This window comes from Ambystoma mexicanum, chromosome 2p (assembly GCF_040938575.1).
Source record: "Ambystoma mexicanum isolate Mex_15411 chromosome 2p, UKY_AmexF1_1, whole genome shotgun sequence".
Lineage (NCBI taxonomy): Eukaryota > Metazoa > Chordata > Amphibia > Caudata > Ambystomatidae > Ambystoma > Ambystoma mexicanum.
The window spans coordinates 794,985,933-795,008,640 of NC_090923.1; the positions used below are offsets into that span (position 1 = coordinate 794,985,933).

General features: G+C 47.3%; 1 protein-coding gene across 1 annotated transcript in view; it reads left to right on the forward strand.

Annotated features, from left to right (window-relative positions):
* The first annotated feature begins 6,890 nt into the window (after window positions 1-6,890).
* The window catches only part of COQ8B (coenzyme Q8B), a 666,225-nt gene continuing 650,407 nt past the window's right edge, over window positions 6,891-22,708 (forward strand). The window contains exon 1 of the mRNA XM_069644459.1: window positions 6,891-7,019. The gene's annotated coding sequence lies outside the window, so the exon portion shown is untranslated. The remainder of the gene's footprint in view (window positions 7,020-22,708) is intronic.

Here is a 22,708-nt window from a genome sequence, read left to right on the forward strand (position 1 = left end):
TGGAGGCTCTTCATGCTAAAGGGATTCAGATCCTACCTGGATGACTGGTTGATCAGGGCATCATCCCGGGAGGCTCTTCTCCAGCAGGTCTCCATTGTCTGCAGGACATTGTAGTCCGTGGGGTTCATCCTGAATGTGGCAAAGTCCCACTTGCAACCGTTGCCAGATATTCCGTTTTTCGGGTGTCGGTTCCGGACTGCCAGAGGGTTAGTTATCCTGTCAGAGGTCAGGGTGGCCAGGCTTCATTCCCAGGTCCAGGACTTGGCAGGCCAGAGGCAGACCTCTGCAGGATTTCCCTTGCAGACCCTGGGGCATATGGCATCTTGTGTGTCCTTGGTCCCATGGGCCAGGCTGCATAGGAAACCTCTCCTGTCTCACCATCACAGATACTGGTGGGGGACTCGCAGGACTTCAGTTTTAATGCTGGTTACAGCCAGTGAATCTCATGCGGGGGCTTACCCTTGCATCAGCCTTGTCCGATCATGCTTACTACAGATTCCAGCAAACTGGGGTGGAGCGCCATGGTGGGGATCCTCTTACATTAGGCGTAGTGGGGTCCCTGGGAGGCTTCCCGCTCCTCCAATTGGAGGCAACTGGTTGCGGCTGCAAGGGCACTGAAGGTGTTTGAGTTATTTCTCCAGGGGAGGGCTGTAGTTCTCCAGTCAGACAATTTTTCGGTCATGTCTTACATCAACTGACAGGGGGGTACCAGGCCTCAGGGTCTGGAGGCACTGCTGTGTTCCTTGGGGGTGTGGATGCATTGAATAACCCCTGTCTTGTCTGTTGTATTTATTTATTTATTGGATATTTGTATGGTCCCTATACACAAGTGTTTCAAGGCGCCACAAGACAATGGAGGAGGGTAACAGAGGAAAGAATAACAGTAAAATGGTCTTAGTAGGCCTTGTGACATTCGGATCAAGCAAGTGCAGTGACAGTGAATGCGTGGCAGGGGGCCATTTAGGGAAGAAAGGGGAGGGGGAAAAGGAGGGGTGGGAGAAGTGCAGAGGCAGCGGCCCAGGGGCTGGGCAAGTGCTGAGGCGAGCCAAGGAGGGCAAGTGCATGGGGAAACAGGAGTAATGGTCAGTTAGTTCAAGAGGGGGGTGGACCAGAGTTAGGCTGGTTGGACTAAGGAGCCCAGGGGCAAGTGCTGGTTAAGGGGTGCTGGAATATACTGGACAAGGAGGGCCTGGCTTCCGAAGGCACATAAAAGGCCAAGCACCAGGGGGACATTAGCAGGAGAGGAGAACGGAGGAGGAGAAAAAGAAAGTCGTGAGGAGATTCAGGAACTTAAGGAGATCCGGCTCAAGTCTGAGAGGGGCAGGAAGACCATTCCAGGGGGAGGCTCCTGCCAAATAAAGAGATCTACCTGCCACTCTCTGCTTGGAGAATTGTCTGATCTGCAGATAGTTGGAGCTTGAGGACTTAAGAACTCTAGCACAGGGTTTACGGAGAGAAAGTTGGATATAGCAGGGTCCCAGGCCCCAGAAAGCCTTGTGGATGCTGCATAGGGTCTTGAATGTGATCCTTGCAGACATCGGAGAGATTTTAGAGCTGGAGAGATGCGGTTCCTGGGCTTGAGGCCAAGGATAAGTCTTGCTGCCCTATTCTGGATTAGTTTAAGAGGGTGAAGGGAGGCAAGAGGCAGATTGAGGAAGATGCTGTTACAGTAGTTCAGCCTAGAAAGAACCAGAGCTCTGGAGACATTAAGCATCTGGGGAAGGTGAGGAAAGTGAGGATGCCCCTGAGGAGGTGGATCAGAAAGTTGGACTTCTTGGCAAGGTCTGAGATGTGAGGCGAGAAGGAGAGAGAGGAGTCGAAGATGATCCCAAGGTTTTTTGCCTCACAAGAGGGAGAGGGCAGGAGGCCCAAGGAGGGTGGTAAGATAGTGGAAGGGAAACAGGGAGCGGGTGTCCCGATAAGAAGGATTGCTGTCTTACTGGCATTAAGGCAGAGAACATTTGCAGAGCACCAAGCCTGGATAGCAGTCAGGCAGTCAGCTATAAAAGAAGAGGATGAGGAGGTAGAATAGGGAAGTCTAAAGGAGAGCTGAATGTCATCAGCATAACACTGGAAGTGAGGAGAGAGGGTGGAGATCAAGTGGGCCAGAGGGGCAGGGTAAATATTGAAAAGCCATGTCGATAAGATAGAGCCCTGAGGAACGCTGCAGGTAGAGAATGAGGTTAAAGAGAGGAAATGGCCAAGTTGCACTTGGGAAGGTCGGTTAGAAAAGAAGGATGTCAACCAGTCCAAATGCCCCGTCTGTGATGCTAGGGTATCACAGAGCCAATTTATGAGGATGGTGTGATTTACTGTGTCAAAGGCAGAGGAAAGTTCAAGAAGGATCAGAGCAGAGGGAGAGGTGAAATCAAGATTAGAGAGCAGGTCTTCACAGGGGTTCAGAAGAGCTGTTTCTGTGCCTCTGGCTGCTCTGAAGCCAGACCGGTGGTCGTGGGGACAGCCTGCAGGTTCGGTGTGGTGGGTCAGCTTGGGGAGGACCAACCTCTCCAGGAGTTTGCTGAGGAAAGGGGTGATGGAGATAGGGCAATAGTTAGCAGGGCAGGAAGGGTCTGAAGATAGCTTTTTTAGGAGAGGGTGCACAAGGGAGTGCTTGAGGGGGTCTGGGAAAGAGCCTGTGGCAAAGGAAAGTTTACAGAATTCAGCCAATGATTTCCCTCCCCTTCCATTGGTTCTAAAGGTGGCAGTGAAATTTAGGGATTCTCCTGGCTCCGTTTTGGCTGAGGAGGTTGTGGTTCCCATTGGTATTGAAGCTGGCTGTTGCTCCAGTATTTCTGATTCCGTCCATACCGTGTCTGCCAGTGCTAGGATCAGGGGAGTCTGTGGTCGAGGTTCCTCGCTTGGGGGTATGGAAACTGAAAGGGAAAGTCTGCAGCGGCTAGGGGTCACTGCTTCCTTGGCACAGAGGGTTCAGAAGCCTGCCACTTTGAAGGCATACAATCATCACTGGGGTGTGTTTTCCGAATGGGGTGAGCATTTGGGGTTGTCAGCCCTGCTTTGTTCAACTCTGGCTTTCATGCAGTTTCTGTCAGAAGGGTTTGATCTGGATCTTGCTGTGTATACCCTGTGTTCCCAGTGGGCAGGGTTCAGGGCGGTGCGAGAGCCTTGGGAGGGGGGTGGCTGAGCATGACCACCTGGTGTCCCGGTTGTTGAGGGGGGTTTTTCATGCCCACCCTTGCGAGGTGTCTGGTTTACCCAAATGGGACTTGCTGTTGGTTTTGAGGGCCCTGCAGAACACTCCTTTTGAACCTCTGTTGGAGGTTTCCCTGAAATGTGTCATTCTGAAAGCGATGTGCCTGGTCGCCACCACTTCGGCTCGACGTTTGGGTGAGATCGGGGCTCTGTTATGCATGGCTCCCTATTTGGATGTTCAGTCTGATGCCTTGTGCTTACGTTGTGATTCGGCTTTTCAGCATAAGTTAGTCTCTAACTTTTATTTGGCGAAGGAGGTTTTCCTGCCTTCTCTCTTTCAATCTCCAAGTTCCCATGAGAAAGCTAGGTGGCGTACTCTGGATGTACATGGGGCGGCTCTTGTGTACTTGGACTGCAGTTTCTTCTTGCCAGACAGACAGTCTCTTTTGTTACCTAAGGGGGGGCCACATTCGGGGAGGAAATCTACGGTTCCTTCCATCAGTAGGTGGATCGGGTATGTGATTAAATTGGCTTATGCAGGTTCTGGTCAGCCCCTTCCCCCTGTGGTGCATGGCTGGTCTACAAGGGGGATGTCGGATTTGTGGGCCGAGGCTCGTGTGGTGGGCTTGCTGGAAATTTGTAGAGGCCACCTCAGCGGATGCCAACACGTTCACAAGGCACTACCGCCTGGAACTGCACACGGACGGGGCTATCGCATTTGGAAATGTGGGTTACGAGTGCTGGCACTTCCTAATGCTGTTTTCCTTTATTTTTATGTTGGTTTGGCGATAATGTGGTGGTGACGCATGCAATCAACATTCTTTCTGGCTGGTGTCTGCTTTCTGGTCCCATTCCTTAGAGCTTTGGCATACTTCATGAGTAAGTAATGTGCGAGAAAGAGGTACGAAGAGGTAATGCTAGGATTACTTACTTGTAATCTTTATTACTCCTAGACCTGTTTTCCTCCTAACAGTACTTAAATCGCACCTCTGCCCCCTAACATCCTTTTGGAGTCTTGAATGGGCCTCGGCAGCCTGGGGGTGCGTTGGATTGAAATGGGGCTTGCCGGGTGTCGGTGGTATTATAGTACCTGGCATAGTCGAGGGGCAAGGAAAATAAGAAAAAATAGAAGCGGGGCTCCTCTTGTGGAAACATGCCAGTAAGACTGAGATCCTCCTCATTGGGGCACCGCTCCCTCCTTTCCTCTCTCTATTTATTTATTGTTTGCTTGTTAGGTGCTTATACAACAAGAACATACTGTTTCAAAGCGTCCACAGGGCAGGGAAGGAGAAAGGTGGGGGAAATACATTACAACACAATAGTTAAGAGCAGTGGGGGGAAAGAGGGAGAATGACAAACCTAATTTACCTTGTGAGCATTCAGAACGTTCAAGTGCAGCAAGGAAGAGGGGGTAAGTGCTGGGGAGTCCGAGCTCATGGGTGAGCCACAGATGAAGTGCTAGGAATGTTGAGTGCTACATGGATTGGGGCTGCGGGAGGTGTAAGTGCGAACCTCCAGAGCGGAGGTTGTGCAGATGCAAGTGCTGTGGATTGCCAGGAGCTGGACAGAATTGGTGTGGGAGGTCAGGGCCCTGAGGATGCATAAGGGTCAGGACACTGATTCAGCAACTGTGGGATTAGCAGAGGAGAGAGAAAGGGAAGGAGGAGGAAAAGAGGAAGGTCTTAAAGAGCTTCCCGGAATTTGAGAAGATCCTGCTCAAGGTGCAGGGGGAGGCTATTCCAAAGTAGGGAGCCTGCTGAGGAGAGTGAACGACAACTGCCCTCTGTTTAGCAACACGCTTTACACACAAAGAGTTGGTGCCAGAGGAACGTAGGGGTCTAGAGGGAGAGTATTTAGTGAGATAAAGTTGAAGATACTGTGGTCCCCGGGCCTAGACAGCCTTGTGGATGATGCAGAGAGATTTGAATTTAATCTGTGCAGTAACCGGGAGCCAGTGGAGACTTTTTACTACAGGAGAGATGCGATCGCTGGGTTTAAGGCCAAGGATAAGTCTTGCTGTCCTATTCTGGATTAGCTGGAGGGGTCGCAGAGTGGAAGATGGTAAATTCAGGAGGAGGCTGTCACAGTAGCCAAGCTTAGAGAGAACCAGGGATTGGGTCACATTGAGCCTCTGAGGGAAAGTGAGAAAAGGTAAAATTCATTTGAGAAGGAAGAGCTGAAAGTGGGACTTCTTGGCAATGCCCTGTGAGAGGGAGGAAGGAGAGAGAGGAGTTGAAGATGACTCCAAGGTTTCTGGCTTCAGTTGAAGGCGCAGGGGGCGCCCGCTCTGGGCCCTCTTCCTGCTCCTTTCTGTGAGGCTAAGAACCTTGGTGTCATCTTCGACTCCACCCTCTCCTTCTCTCCTCACATCTCTGATGTTTTTAAGAAGTCAAACTATGAGCTGCACCTCCTCAGAGGTATTCTTCCTTTTCTCACTTTCCTCCAGAAGCTCAATGTCTCCAGAGCTCTGGTCCTCTCTAGGCTGGACTATTGCAACAGCCTCTTTCTAAATCATCCTGCCTCTACTCTTTGACTTTTACAACTTATCTAGAACAGGACTGCAGGATTTGTCCTTGGCCTCAAGCCCAGGGATCGTATCTCTCCAGCTCTGAAATCTCTTCACTGGCTCCCTGTGGCTACAAGGATCAAGTTCAAGGCCCCCTGCATTGTCCACAAGGCTTTCTGGAGCCTGGGACTGCTCTACCTCCAACATTCTCTTCCAAAACATCTTCCTTCTCGATCTCTCTGCTCATCCACCTCCAACTCTCTGGAGGTCAGACGATTCTCAAGTAGAGATTTGGGGGCAGATCTATCTCCTCGGCTTGGGCCTCCCTCTGGAACGCCCTCCCTGCCTCTAGCAAACTTGAGCAGAACCACCTCTGGAAGCAACTCAAGACCTTCCTTTTCGCTTCCACTTTCTCTCTTCCTCTCCCCTGCTGATGCACCTGACTGCTGTGCAATGGTCACCTTCTGAACTCGGGGCCTGGATCCTGCATGTCCAGTTGCCCTTGCACTGTCTCTGGGCTCCCCAGATTTAAAAGGTCTGTATCTGCAGCCCTACAGTCCCTTCTGTCAGCACTTATGAGACACCCGCTGGCTGCACTTGTGAGTTAACTGCACTTCCCCCTTCCCCTGGCACTTGTCCCCTACCATCTTCCCAGCACTTGAGCAATCTGAATGACAAAAGGCCTAGTAAGACTGTTATTTTGTCCTCCCTTTGTTTCCCTTACCTTGTCTTGTTGGCCTAGAAACACTTGTGTATAGGCGTTATAAATGTCACATCATATCATGTCATGACTAAGTACGTGAGGAGGAATAGCAGGACTAGGTGCAACAAAGATAACTGGTAAGTAATCGAAGCATTAATATGTATGCATCCCACTGGTGCCGCAGACTGTTTTCCACTCTAAGCAAAGGGGCTGGGGGCATCATGTTGAAATGAGTCTCCATACTTCTTCAGCCGGGCTTGCCCAGGTTAGATCTTTGTCACATTCCATTAAGAACGTCTCCACTCCCACATTTAAAGTGCACACACGACACAACCAGTGCTCATAATCCTATAAACTCCAAGCACCATGAGCACTTTGACACAAGCAGTTTTCCCTTCGTGTTTCAGAGGGAGGGTAGGCTGTAGGAAACGTAATGTGACGTAGTCAGTTCACAAAATATATTCAACTCCAGCTTCCTGGAATTTAACGTGCGAGACACTCATGAAGACGCGTTGCTAGGTCCGTTCCTCTAGTAGGAAATAGTCCCCACACAGTCTATTTAAAGGTCGTGCGGGAGCAGAAAAGGCTGGTGGCGAACGGCCGTACGCCCTCTCCAGCCACGGCAGGTGATCTTTGGCCTCAAAGTTACAGTGACCGCTCGTGAGTCTTGTGTTTCCTAATACATTAAAAACATATTTACGCACCATTGACAATGTTTTGCTTAATTCATAACATTGCTGGATGTCATGAATTGATTGGTCGACCAGTGCCACGTGATGCCGGCATGTTGGGATACCAAATATTACAGAACAGAGCCTTCAGTTTCCGTTTTTACGTAATTATCCTGACGATTGCGAAGTACGCGATAACGTCAGTACTAATGTTTGCCAAGCCTGAAACGTGAACTCAAGCTATTGGTGAAGTGCTGCAGTAGTTTAGTATATTTAAAAATCATTCTCAAAGCAAATGCAATGGTGGATATATTTTGCTTTCCTGATATTTTACTGGAAGATCAGTTTTATGTTTTCTTTGTACGATTTTGGGATTTTCCAATTTCTCTGATAAAACCTACGTTTTGTGATGTCATATTACATTGTACAACTGTCTTACCTGGTGCTCTCCCGACAACCTAGCTCTCGACCATTTGTGTTGCAAAGGCGGGTGAAAACACCCGATTTTGTTTGTGGGGGGTGAGAGGCCATTGAAATGAATGGGCGTGCCAGAGTCTTGGCGGGTGAGTCGGCGAGTCAGCTCTTAACAAGGCTGGTGACACCTGTCAAAGCGTGTGAGTTAAGAGCTATGCCCTACACGCTCCTTAAAATAAAAAAAAGGAGCTCAAACCGGTACGTGTGGCAGTACGGCGGCAGAATCTGCTTGCCAACTCTGGTATCCGACTCATTGGGGTTTACGCAGTGTGCTCACGGCTGTGTGCAGGGCTGGTCTGGGAACCAAAACTGGTCCTGGAGATGTTTTTCAAAGTGCCCCCATATTACAATGTGCAACTCCAACCCCTTAAAGGAGGCTGTCGGAAGCGGCGCCTGTCTCCACAAGAAAAAGAGTGCATTTCAAAACATGTTTCACTGTATGGACAATAAAAATAAGTTTAACATAACAAAACGCTGGCATGTTACATGCGTTAAGGGTAAGGAATAATATAGCGGAAGCTTCACAACACGTTCTTTACTGCAAAGAGGTGTGGGGGAGGAGGAGGAGAGATGCAAAGAAGTGGCGGGGTGCATGAGAGAGAGGGTAGCCAACCAGGGTACCCACACAATAGAGGACAATGGTGTACAGGTGTATTAGGAAACCACCAGAGTTCCCTGTAGAGCAGTGCACCACTGCACTCAACCCACCGAGCTAACCTATTGCCTGAGAGCTTCTAACTCAATCGAAAACTACGCAGGCACACTGTTCTAAGTTACAAACGGGGACCACACCCATGTGATATATTGGTTAAAGCAGAAAGGACACCAAAGCAGGATCAAACAACTTTGAAATCCATAAGACTTTCCTTTGTCTAATGTGCATCCATTGTAACAATGTGCACAAAGGAGACCACATCATGCATCCGTGCATGGGTAAAACAACATTTCCTAGAGATTTTGCCACCTGCAGGTCGACAGGGTTATATACAGTATAAAGTGCCCATGTGGGCTCCTGTACATTGGGCAAACATCCAGGTCCGCCTGTGAGTGGTGGACGGAACATAAATCCAACATCTGCTGCATCAATGAAATATCACCAGTGGCCAGGCATTTCAAGGCATTGAGACATTCAGTTGCCCAAATACAATTTACCATTCCAGAAGTGTTGAGACGTCCCCCCCCCCCCCCCCCCGGGGTTGGGGACTTTAATACTCTGCTCACACAGAGAGATGTTTTTGGATTGACCTACTTGACACAGTACATCCAAGAGGAATGAATCAGGATTTCTCATTAAACTGTTTTATCTAAGGGTGGACTTGTTATTGAGAGTGGTTAATATCACCACACAGAGTAATGTGACTGAAGTACAACAGAATTAGTAGAACCACCAATGAGCCACGTTGGCCTACAATCGTGGAAAAGTGTGTAACACTTACCAATGCTATACAACGGAAGATCTGTGAGCGGACAGAGGAGTAATTTACACCCCCATTGGTGGATGTGTACGTATACAATCCTGACCAGCAACACTACATGCATGCCAACATTCTGTGACCAAAAATCTGTAGGAATCTTAACGTTTCAAAAATAGTAATTAGCATAATGACGACATCACAGGATGTGATGTCACATGAATTTGACCCAATGAAATGACAGGACTTGACATCACAGGCTACAAAGTGCACATTTAAAGCCCCAGAACCAAAGTAATATAGAGAGAAATATATTGTGTTATAAGACTGCTCACTGGCAACATGGGTCAGTTGCTGGGGGCCCTCTGAGTTTCATGCATGGTGCCTTTCAACTGAAATGGTGGAAAGGCCCTGATGCCGACCCTGCCTCGATCATTGTGGTAATTAAACAAACTTAGAAAGTAACTAATAATTTACCATATTTTCTTGACAAAATATACCAGACAAGGGAGATATGTGTTCTTTTTCAAACCAAACCAGCCATCATGCTGCTTTTGTTTAGAGGTTTCTCAAGTTTTTACCCAGAATTTAAAAACCTGACAGTTATCCTCTGGGCTGTCTGTAACATCCAGTATCTTATAAATGATGTCTGAGTGAGTGCAAGAGCTGTGTTGGAAAGCTAGTGGAGCCAGGAGTGTAGGGGGACCCGGGAGTTTAAATTGTTTAAATTGAAGTTTAAATTATGTCTCACAGGCTGTCAAATGAAGTTTTGCACAGAAATGTTTTGTTGCTTGCCATTAGAATTTGAAATTAATTTGAGTCTTTTGCCATATGTATTGAATTAAAGTTTTGGGATGTTTTGTTTCTAGGTTTTGGGCTCCCCCCAGCATAGTGACTGATCACCACCATGGCTGGCGGTGCAACACATCCATAAATTGAGAATGTATATTTTTAATGCAAATTTCTGTGTAGTGTTTGTGTAGTAGTTGTGAGATTGTATGTTTGGAGTTGCACTTGTGAGCGCATGGAGTTGTGTCTTTTAGCACAATGTGTAGTGTAATTATGGGAGTATGTGATGCAAGGGTGCACACATAGTAGTTGGGTAAGTTTTATTTGTGTATGAGGTAGCACATGAGTTGTGTGGTAGTGGAAACGTTAGTAGTAGCATAGTTGCGCAAAAATGTAGCTGGGAGTTGCTTGCATGCAATGGGGTTAGGCTTATACACACTGGCCAGGTGGTGTATTTGCAGTAAGATGAAAACCTTCAGGAGGAACCCTTAGATCCTTTTAAGGAGGTTGGACACAGTAGAGTGTTCCATTAATGTTGACCTTAGGGCATGGGGCCCATTTTGAGGTTGTGGTGAATTTTCAACGCAGTTGTGCGTATGAAAAAGGAAGGGAAAAAGAGATTCTTTCTCAAAGTTGTGTATGTTTACAATATCGGGGCTACACTATTTTGTCTGTGTTGATTGTTACCGCACGAAAATTTTCCTTTTTGTTGAGATTGGGGTTGATTTTTAGGAACTATGTTGTTTTTCTGTGATGCCAGGCGGTGCATGCGGGAGGAGGTACTTTTGTTTGTTATTGCACGCCAGTTCAAAATGTTTGTGTTTTTGAATTGTAGTGGAGGGCACACAGTTTTTAGCCAGTGGTTGTTTAGTAGTGAAGTTGTGGTCTGTACACTGGCATGGGTTACTGGATTTAGTTCAGTTTAAATTTATCAATATTTTAATTCAGAGTTTTGAGGTTGCACCATTGACTTTTCCACCGGTGTGGTGTGCCTGAGTTTGGGTTTTTGCAAATTGTGGAACTTGCACTGCACTACTGTTCTTTTCATCTGGTAGTGTTTTATTTTTTCACCTTTATATAGCCTTTGCTATGCATCTTTGCGCCACACCTTTTCTTTTGTGGTTGCGTTTTTTGTAATTTTGTGATCTTTGTATCGTGTCACTTTCCTAGATTTTTCATTCTTTTTTTCATGTTCTCTTTAGGGGAGAGGGGATGAAGCATGGTTGTTGTTCGTAATGTTGGTGTGTATAGTACTAATTGTTACATTTTTGTTTGGCATGCTTAGGACAAATTGTTATGGCCATTGTGTAAGTTTAAAACATTCGTGGCTACACTATTTTGACAGGTGTGTTAGCCTCTGTGGGGGGAGGGGGTGTTTTGGTTTGTGCTCAGTTGTGGCAGACCTGAGGCCAGGAGTGGCAGTCTTGGCGGAAGGTGTTTTGTGTAGGAGGGTTGTTGTCTGTAGTTTTGGTTTTGTTTGTCCATTGAGGCAAGGTTTGTGCTTGGTGGTGGCGGCACCGAGACCCTGGTGTGGCAGGCCATGGTGGAAGGAATAGTAGTACATTTTGTGGTTGTTGGTCCTAGCATGGTTGTGAGGTTGTTGCATTTTCTTGTGATTGTAAAAGGGGGAGGATGTGTAGTATCCTATATCTAATAAATGATGTGTGAGTGAGTGCAAGAGCTGTGTTGGAATGCTAGTGGAGCTTGGAGTGTTGGGGGACCCGGGAATTCCAAAGGAGACAGTAGTGGACTTGGAGCTGGGCAGGGAACCAGGGTAGAAGCTACTGATCTTATCTCTCCTACTTTCTAAACTGAACCTGTAACTAAGAGAATAAAGCGTGTTCCTTTTCTACATACCTGGGTCAGCCTGGTTCCTGCTCCTTGTTATTACTGACCCAGGGTAGATCCTGCAGGAGGCAGGATACATCACTGTCACTGTTACTGCCAGGGGCAGGCCATACCTGCAAGCACGAGGCGTGCAGGAAGAAGGCAGCAACACCTGACCCCTGTGAAGGCAAGGGAGCACTGCAAATCAGGAAGGCAGCGGACGGGATGAGCTTTTGATTTTGGAAAACCAAAGAAGCACAGTTGCCTGGGGCATTTTCACCGACTATTTTATTAATCCCATTGCTAAAGTAACATTAATCTGAAGGCCAACGGACAGGCCAGTGCTATGTGTAGCTGTGTGCATTTTCTGCAGTTCGGCAATAAACAAAATAAACTGACAGAGCTTTGTGCTGTATAACAGTGGGTAAAAAGCTGTTTGTTATTAATATACACTTATGAGGCCATGTTAAGCCTAGTAGCGGCATAGCATAGTTTACTTCTGGTTAGTACAGCGGACTAGAGGAGCATTGTGAAGCTCTTGCATGCAGAGTTTTTATTTATTTATTGCATTTGTTGTACGCCCAAACCCAAGGGTATCACGGCGTAATTACAGTGAGAGCTTGTCTTGCTGGTTACATGTAGAAGAACTGTGTATTTATAGTTTACTAAATGTACCCCCTTCCTGGCGTAGCAAGATGTTTGGCTTCCCAGACCCTCTTTCAATTACTATGAGCACCAAGACTAGTGAAATTCGCCTGTTTTCCTGGCCAGTATATGGAATATAGCGCCACCCACTCGCTGCCGGCGCTTTCTGCATTCAGAAGACCGTGGCAGGGAGAGAGGCAGAGCTGTTTTTCCTTCAACCGAATTGTCCCATGGGTGAACTTGCGTCTGCTGTGGGTGACCTGATTTCGTTTCCCCCATCCCGCCTTGCTCCATCTCATCCTCTGAGCACATCACACTAGATAATGAATTGGACTTTACTAGGGGGGATTCCAGCAAACGCGGCAACTGCATTGTAATATATGGTGATGCCCGACCCCCTGTCGCAGGCTCCACAGTTTCTTCATAGAATTCCTACAGTGATGTGTGTGAAATCAAGTCCTTTTGATGTGCATTGCTGATTGAAAGGCAGAGAAAGATCTTTTAAAAAACCTGATGGTGTGTGTGTGCAGTAAGAACGAGCTGGCAGCAGTTGGCAGAAGTGAGCACCTGGCATCCCAGAGATGGCGAGCCAATTGAATGTTGTTGAGATGAGTGGCAGGTGTTGCCGAAGTACAGTCGTCTCCCTTTACAATGACATTTATACGGTCGCTTACTGACCAAATTATTGATATTTTTAGACCATACACGAAACGCTTAAAAAATAAATCCAGACCCATGGGAAATAAACAACATAAACTCTAGCATATGCAAATGCACGGGATACAATCAAACAAATGCGCACCGTAAACCAAAATAAACTTGAATGCACACAAAAAACATGTGAACTTTGAAATACACGCATGCAGAGAAAACCAAACACGCAAGCTCACACACTAACCAATACAAGCCCAGCATACTGACAAACGCACACTATAAGAACTCTACGACGTGAATGCATTAATCAGAACACAAATGGAAAAGGACGGAAGACAAAACCCCCATTCAAAATGAAGTTGCAATCACATGCACAAATTCAAAGCATACAACGGTACATAGAGATTCATACAATAAGATCCAAAACATGGACCCAAACAAGTTTAAAGTGACCTTATGATAACCAGAGAGTGGAGTCGTACAAGACACATGGCTGACAGTTAGGTGAGAGGCACAGGATCTCACGGCATGTCACGCTGGCGGCTCTGACTAGACCAGGGGTGCGCAGGGCAGAGCCGGAGTGTGTGTTTCACGCAGGCCTGGCCAGGCGCACGCCTGTCATCAATCAAAATGATGAGATGGGCCTTTAACACGCCCCTTAGATGCTGCAGTGCTCTGCTCTCTGAGCCTCAGGCAGGCTGGCCTGTAAAATCCGTAGTGCTGTCAGGAAAGTTGGTAGGCAGTAGGACTGCTTAAAAAGCGGCATCCTACCACCTAAATCGGTAGGGTTGGCAAGTATGGCACTACCAACAGATCTGGTATACTTTCTTCAAGTTTTGTGACTCTTGAATTGTAGAGGTGGAATGTTACCTATGTGCAATCATGAATATTAGGTATATAAATGGTTAATAGGTCCATATGGAGCTTAGAGTATAAGCTAGCAAACCTCACCAGTAATATATAGGGTATTCAAGCAAACCTAGCTTACATTATTTGTACCTACTAATAGAATAGGTCCTCACATATGGTTTCCCTTGACTGAGGGCACCGCACTGCTGTTTCCACGTCGCTCGGCGATGTTACCCCCCCCCATAAACATGTTCACGTGACTGCTCACGTGATACGCTGTCAGACGGTCTGAGTCTCGAGGCTAATACGGAGAGAAGTTGCAACACAAAGATTCCAGCATATGTCTTGGATTCCAGTGTCAAGTAAACATATAAGGGGTACACATTAGATGATATGCACCGTTGTAGAGTCACTCTATATAGATGACCATTTGAGATAACCGCTAGATGCTCTAGTGCAATTGTGAATATATATATTGAACATGAGAATACGTATTTGTCTCTAGGTATAGGACACCAGAAGATTGTATTGGGAGACTACCTGTTAATGAATCATCATTACGATGACTTGGTGGTTCCACCTCGATGTACGGGTTGGTGCGGTTGAGCTTCCACAGCGTTTACACGTCTGCCTGTTCATACAGGTAGGTGTGAAACGCTGAGAGTGGAATCGTTTTCTTCAAACTATGTATGTGTATTTGAGCGTCATGGGCTTGAATATTGGTCTCTATATGTAGGACACCAGAAAATTGAAGTGGGAGAGTATCGGTTGACAAATCATTTGTAGGACGATATTGTGGGTCCTCATTGGTGAACGGATTGGCATAGTTGAGCCACTACAGCGTTTAGCACGTCTGCCTGTATATACAGGTAGGTGCGGAACACTGCAAGCAGAATTCTTGTGATAGGGACGGGTGTGGGATATGTAGATCTGAGCCTTTTGTTTTTTCATACATAGGTATACGTGGCACTGGTCCTTTGGCACCAGACAGAAGGTATGCTTTACTTGATGGCGCATCTATCACTGGCCCAGAGGTGGTAGGAGTGTTTGGCATTTGGGCACTGACACCCACGTTCTAATAACGCTGATATTCACAATATCTAGCACACGGCTAGGGATTGCCAATCCCATGAATATAAAATAACATGGCTGAGGATGCTATTAACACTGGATAGCAGCATTATTGATAAGATTTGATTGGGATTGAAACACTAATAGGGTGATGGTATCTCTGATATGCATGAGAACATCTCTATAGTACCTTTGTCGAAATTGCATAAGATTATAGGTCTGAAGTGGTTGCCTCATATGTTTTTTCAGAATTGTTTGCTCCTGAAGAAGGGGGTTACCCCCTGAAACGTGTTGGGCCTGAAGTACTTCAAATGAAAGATCATCCTCTTCATTTTGATTTGGAGACACATTGTTTTGTGAATAATATGCGTTAAATTGTTGGCAGAAGCTATGCCCTGAAACGTATTAATGTAAAATGTTGTTTTTTGATTTACCATACTGAAAGTAAAATATTTAAGATTTTGGACAAATTGTCGACTGTATGTTCAGTGATATTGGTGTCTCAAGTGGTAGACATTTTGTTTGTATCATATGTTGTGAGGGCCTCGTGCTAGGGCCTGTATTCCTCCCCTGCACCCAAAGTGTGTACTAACGTATTTTGCAAAAATGAATAGCTACTGACTGTGACTTATTGGTGTGCGCATATAGACTATTAGGTTTCTAAGTTACAAACAAAACAGGGCAGCTAATTAAAACTTTGGAGCTGCAAATCGATACACTCTACCAGTAACAATGGCACACTACTAGGGAAATGAGAACAGTGTCAGATTTCAGCTGGGGTACACTGACTGTGCCGATGTCAAGGGGGTCAGTCTACTCGACTGTGAGCGGTAGCAGCTGCAAGTACATAATAGTAATAATCCTTTGCATATAGCGCACAAAGAACTGCCTCTTGTTGTTGTATGTACACGCGTCGTATCACTGTCCAGGGCTCGGTCTGGAAAGCACTTGTTAACTTCGTCCTCTATGGGTTACTAGCACCTGGTCTCCTGCTTTGGTGCGTGACTTCCTGGCTCGTTTCTTGCGACTCACGTGTTAATTCCTCCTCATTCTCCTTTCAAATGTTTTCCTCTTGTCTATCACCTTGGCTTTGTTCCAGCTGTGGTGCGGTATGGAGGATCATTGCATGGCCTGAAACATGACATCGCTGGGGTTGTGTTTGTTGAGACATGGGGAGTTAGACGATAATTGCGGAGGAATCTGAACAGCTCAGTTCCCATGGGGCCGATTGGGACTTTGCGATCCTCAGGACTTTGTTCAGAGTTCTCATGAACCGTTCGACGTCCCAGTTTGCCTGGGACCATCTTGGCATGATGAGGTGGTCCATGTATTTGGCGAATTCGGCTCCTTGGAAAGGTGGTCCGTTGTCACTCTTCAGCTGCTCTGGCAGTCTGTGGGTTGCACATTTTGTTTCCATTGCCAGTATGATGACTTCCTCTACTGTGGAGCGAACAGTCTCGGCCTCCGGGCAGCGAGAGTGTTCGTCAATAATGACTAGTAGGTATGTTCCTTCTTGTACTCTACATAAATCAGCACACACCGATTCCCAGCACGATGTGCATCTCAGTGCGTTCTGAACAGGTTTGTGCCTTGGCGGGGCTCTGGTGAATAAGCAAGTGAGGCAGGTCATGACAAGGTCATGACAACTTCTTCCACTTTGGAGTCCATGTGGGGGAACCATACCCGGTCCCTGAGTCTTGCTTTCGTACACCATGCCTTGGTGCCCCCCCATGTGCCAGTGCAATTATCCTTCCTTGTAGTGACGGAGGGATCACAATGCGGATCCCCCTTAGGATGAGGCCTTCCTCCGTGATCGATAATTCATGGCAGACAGTGAAGATGCCCTTGTAGAACTCACTTGGTTGTGGTTGTGTTGGAGGAACACGTTCCACACCCCTCCCAGAATGGTGTTCTTCATCAGGGTGCAGCATGGGCCTTCATTTGTGATTTCAATGAGCTCTGGTATGCTTACTGCCTTGGGTTTTGCATGTCCACAATGGAGCAGATGTGTTCTTCTGTCTCGTGGGGCTCTGCTGTTTCCGACTCTGTGGTAGCCCCTGGGTGTTTTGGCAGGAAATCTGCAGAGTTGTCAGCACCCGGTTTGTATATAAGGTCAAAGTCATATTGTTGTATTTGGAGTAGCCACTTGCCCACTCGTGCTCGAGGGTTTGGCGCAGAGCCCGTGAAGATTGGGATTAACGGCTTGTGGTCTGTAAATGTTTTGAATTTTCACCCGTATAAGTAGAGGTGAAAGTGTCTGCACCCCCAGAGAACAGCGATGGCCTCTTTTTCAATGAGCTAGTAGCATTGTTCTATGGGGGTGTGGACTCTGGACACATATGCTATGGGCCGTGTGCCTCCCGCTGGGGAGATTTGCACCAGTACTGCCCCCAATCTGACTGGCATTGCGTCGACTTCTAACTCTATGTGTAAGTTGACGTCATAATATGCCATCGTGGTGCTGGTCGACGGGGCTTCCTTGATGTTGTTAAAACACATCTTGGCATTTAGTATCTCAGTCCCACTTTGCGCCTGCTTTGGTTAGGGCTCGTAATGGCTCAGATAGGGTGGCCAGGTTGTTTATGAACCTCCCGCAGTAGGTTGCCATCCCCAGGCAGCTGCGGATTCCGGTTGGTGTGTGGTGGGGGGGTGGTCGCCTCCTTGATGTCGGCCACCTTCAATGGGTCTGCCGATACACCTCGGCTATTGAAGATGTAACCAAAAAATGTGAGTTCCTCCTTGAGTAACTCACATTTGTCCCTGTGTATGGTTAGGCCTGCTTTCTCCAGCCTGTCAAGAACTGTCGCAAATTGAACAATGTGTTCCTCTTTGTCTTTGGCATGTCCCAGGATATCGTCAGACATTCAGGACCCCTGGGAGGTCTTGTAGAACCGTGTGGCTCGTCTGTTGAAAAACCTCAGCTGCGGATGATATTCCGAAGTTTGGGCGGTTATAGTGCCTCAGCTCAAGGTGCGTTGAAAATGTGGTGATATACCTTGAGTCTTTGTGCAGCTTGACCTGATGGTAGCCTTCCTTTTAAATCGATTGTAAATGTTTTGAATTTTCACCCGTATAAGTAGAGGTGAAAGTGTCTGCACCCCCAGAGAACAGCGATGGCCTCTTTTTCAATGAGCTAGTAGCATTGTTCTATGGGGGTGTGGACTCTGGACACATATGCTATGGGCCGTGTGCCTCCCGCTGGGGAGATTTGCACCAGTACTGCCCCCAATCTGACTGGCATTGCGTCGACTTCTAACTCTATGTGTAAGTTGACGTCATAATATGCCATCGTGGTGCTGGTCGACGGGGCTTCCTTGATGTTGTTAAAACACATCTTGGCATTTAGTATCCCAGTCCCACTTTGCGCCTGCTTTGGTTAGGGCTCGTAATGGCTCAGATAGGGTGGCCAGGTTGTTTATGAACCTCCCGCAGTAGGTTGCCATCCCCAGGCAGCTGCGGATTCCGGTTGGTGTGTGGTGGGGGGGTGGTCGCCTACTTGATGTCGGCCACCTTCAATGGTGATACACCTCGGCTATTGAAGATGTAACCAAAAAATGTGAGTTCCTCCTTGAGTAACTCACATTTGTCCCTGTGTATGGTTAGGCCTGCTTTCTCCAGCCTGTCAAGAACTGTCGCAAATTGAACAATGTGTTCCTCTTTGTCTTTGGCATGTCCCAGGATATCGTCAGACATTCAGGACCCCTGGGAGGTCTTGTAGAACCGTGTGGCTCGTCTGTTGAAAAACCTCAGCTGCGGATGATATTCCGAAGTTTGGGCGGTTATAGTGCCTCAGCTCAAGGTGCGTTGAAAATGTGGTGATATACCTTGAGTCTTTGTGCAGCTTGACCTGATGGTAGCCTTCCTTTTAAATCGATTTCTGAGAATGTCTTGAACCCTGTGAGGTCTGCGATGATCTCATCGAGGGTCGGCGTGATGTGCCTCTCTCACACTATGGCTGTGTTGGGAGGCGCATGTCGATGCAGATTCTGATCTTGCAGGGTTGTTTCGGCTTCTTTGTGACGATCATCGAGGAGACACATTGTGTTGGTCCGGTCACTTCCTCGATGATCTCTGCTTTTTCCATGTCACATAGTTCCTTTGCGACCAGGTCCCTCGTGTGAAATAGGGTCCGCCAATTTCATACTGACTGTGGTTGATTGGTTGGATGGATGTGCAACTTTATCACTCTGCCTTTGAGGCATCCGATCCCTTCAAATAGTTTGGGATGTTGGGCTAAGAGGTTGCAGACTTCGTCGCTCGAGATGTCACAAATGAATTGGATGAGGCCCAGATCCTCTGCGGAGTCCCAGCTGAGCAAACATTTGATCCCTGCGTCCACCACATATATTTTTGCGTGGATCAACGGCCTGCCATTCTGCTGAGCGTGGTGCAGAATCATCCAACCACAGTTAGTGGTTTCCAGCTCCCTCAGTCGCAGAGTTGGGTGTTCATGGGCTTCAACGCAGGTTGTGGGGTTCAGTGTGTGTAGGGTTCTAAAGGGCATCACGGTTACTGAGGCACTGGTGGCAATCGTCATCATGACTTCTTGCTCCCCTACCATAAAGTTGCTTCAGGGTCTCCTTTTCTTTCTTCTGTCTGTCTGGTCTCCCCTGGTTTGACGGACTGTGATGGTCGCCATCGTATGCTTTCCTCCCCTTCCGATTCTGCTGATGAGGAGTCGTTGTCTGCCTCGACGTGGCGTGTTTTAGCTTGCTTCCTGTCCCTTGGGGTTGGTCTACCTGCTGCGCTGGTCGATCGGGTTGTTCGAGCACTGGAAAATCTTGGCGTAGTGGTCCATGCGCGGCACGTGGTACCCTGTGCCGGGCAGTTGCGTTTCCTGTGTCGCTGCCCACCACACCATCCGCAGACATTGGGTCTAGATATGCAATGTCCCCCCACGTTTGGGGCAGGGCCTTGGTCCTCTCCTCGCAGCCGCAGTCGATCAGTGATGGCTGCTACAGTTGGAGCAGGTGGTATTTGTAGACTTTGGCGCGTGGTGGTCATGCGTGCGGCTCATGCATGTGAAAGTTCCCTCAGTCGGCCATATTCTAGGATGCAAGATAGGGAAATTCCTTTTTCACTTGGTATGATCCTCCATAATTTTTCAGAGGACATCCCATTTTATGATTTGCCGTCTGGTCTCTGTCCACGTTGTCAAATTCACATGATAGGGCAAGTCGTCGTAGACGGGTATGGTACGAGTCAAGTATCTCTGCCTCACCTTGTACCGTTGTGCAGAAGTTAAAGATGTAGTCTGGGTTGAGTTGGGGCATAAAGTGATGTTTTAGGGCATCCTTCGCTGACTTGTATACATCATATGCGTCCGGGGCCTGTGGCAGCGAGTTGAAAATGTGTAGTGTGTTATTGGCTACTCTCAGTAGCAGGTGTCGGGGCATCTTTGCAGGCATGGCAATGTCTTTACAATCCATCGCGATATCAAATTTCTGTAGCAAGAGGGCCCATCTGGGTCCCACTGACAATGGTTCTAGGTATAGTTCAAATGGTGCTAAGGGAACCCCTCCATTTCCTTGAGCGCGTGGAGTGGGGTTGCGGCTGAGGGTTGGGGCCATCCTGGCAGGAGTTGCTGCAGTGGCAGCGATTTAGTATGGTGGTGGCTGCCTGTAGGTCGCAGTGTGGCATTTTTCTGCACCTCTCCCTCCCTGCTGTGTTGGCTGGTGTGTGTCTTCACTCACTGCTTACTCCTGATGCTGAGGCCATTGTTGTGTGCTGCGTTGGCCTCCAATCGTGCTGCTCAGCCCTTGCGAGGTTGGGAGGGAGCAAGGAGAAAGCGTGTTTCCCTTAACATGGGTGCCGTGCCTTTAGATGCACGTGGCGCGGATTACTTCCTCCTCGTTGCCAGCGTTATAACGGTGTCGTTGCTGCCGGCTACATAGGATTTAGGAATCAGGCTGGGCCACTGTGCGTGGTTAACGCAGCACGATGGAAAACACATCCCACTCGATTGTAGTTTTGCCCGTGACTGCCCTTCCTCCTCGGAAGACGTCACAGCATTTATTCAATTTCACCATATAGACGTGCTGACGTAAACATAACAATGGCTTCATTGGACTATTGTCTTACTCTGGGGTCATACATGTGCAGAAGAGAAGAGGCTGTGGGGGGGGCTCAGACCACTTCATGGTGTGCTCATTCCGCTCGATGCACATATTCATTTAATGTTATGGTGTGTTGTAATACGAAAACATTGAACCAGGCAACTTCAGAGTGCTATAGATAATGGATAGCGGGAGATGGCGTCAAAGCAGGCAAGAATGACGAAAGGGCACTCAGTGGTTATGGTGTGGAGGAGGCAGGCGATGGAGTGGGGCTTCAAGTTTCAAGGGTAAATGTTACAATCTGTTTATTTAATTCCTGTAAGAATGGAATGCCTGGTGCCTCACCAGGACTTTCTGGTGTTAAAAGCGCCCATTGCTAGCATGATCTGCCCATCAAGTGTGCAATAATTATGGAAGATATGATTCAAAAGGGAATCATTTGTGAACTTGGGAACATTGGTAAACTAGCTAAGAATCCAGAACTGGTGAAAAATGTAAAACTTCAGCCCATTTACTTCATATGGCAGACGGGAGGAATAAAAAGTGACTAAGTTAGTAGTGCAGAATGGGATACAGTGTCTAGAAATCACTGTTATGGTTGCACTAACAAAACTAGGGCCACCAACAACAACAAAGAGTAATTACATACATTTTATTTTTTAATCTCTTTATTTACATTTTTTAAAAGGTAACACCAAACAAACAACACACAAGGAACATATGCAATGCAGCAGAATAAAACCATGTTATGCTAATATGCTATCATACAGTGCTAAATCACCACTGTGAATCATTTATTTCACATTTCACCAGAGATGGGAGGGGGCATGGGTCACAAGTGACAGTCATTTGCGAGTTCATTCAACATGCAGTGTGTACTTTATACATGGCCAGTAATTTTATTGATGGGATTATTCATTTCTTAAGACTCACATGCCACAAGCAGCTTTTTGGCACTATAAGCGAACAACAATACAGCTGGGACTAGAATACTCTTGGATGCTGATGCAATTTCAGATTAAATCTCGCGATGGGCCGAGGCATGATTTTAAAAGGCTACGCTATTATAATGAGGAGCTGATAGAGGCCAGAAAACTCTATCAAGCTGACTTAAGAAGACTGAATTGTCTACATGAAAGTGATAGAGTAACCCTCAAGAAGAAAAGGAAACAACAATATAGGAATTGGTTACTGTCCACAAAAGCCCAGAGATTACAAGTAGACGCTGAGCAGATGCTGAAAATTATCTGTAAATGCAATACACGTGATCTGTGGGCTTTACTTAACAACAGTGAGACATTCCATTTAGCAAGGCTTACTAACATGGTCCCAGAGGTCAGCTGGACCGCCCACTTCCCCACCCCTTTTGCACGGCCTGCATTTGATGGTTCCCTAGAGGAGACTAAATCTAGTGGGAAATGGTTGATCGATTTCGATAAGGATGACTGAAGAAGGGAGGCCACACAGAGGAACAGGTAAGTGAGTTTATTTCTCACGGAGCTCGCCGGTCGCCCTCCTCACTACAAGCCGCTTTTCATCTCCCCGCCAACCGCCATCCTCGCTGCGGTCGCGCGACTCTCATTCGAAACGTAAACACGAGAGCACGCGCGACCGCCGCGAGAGACTTCATTCTCTACACATCTTCCCCCTCAAACAGGGCAATTATATTTTTTAATAATGCTTATAACTGAAATGTAAAACTTATCAACAATTAAAATTAATCAGCAAGTTTGTCTGAACCAGAATACAATAAAAAGTTAACAGTAGCGCATAGCTTGTGCATGACCTGAGTACCCTCAGTGTCCATCTACATCATGTATTCCTTAAACATGACATGAGCACTTCAGTGTCCAGTCTCGTAATCCCTCATCCACACCGGCTTAGACCTAGCCCTATGTGAA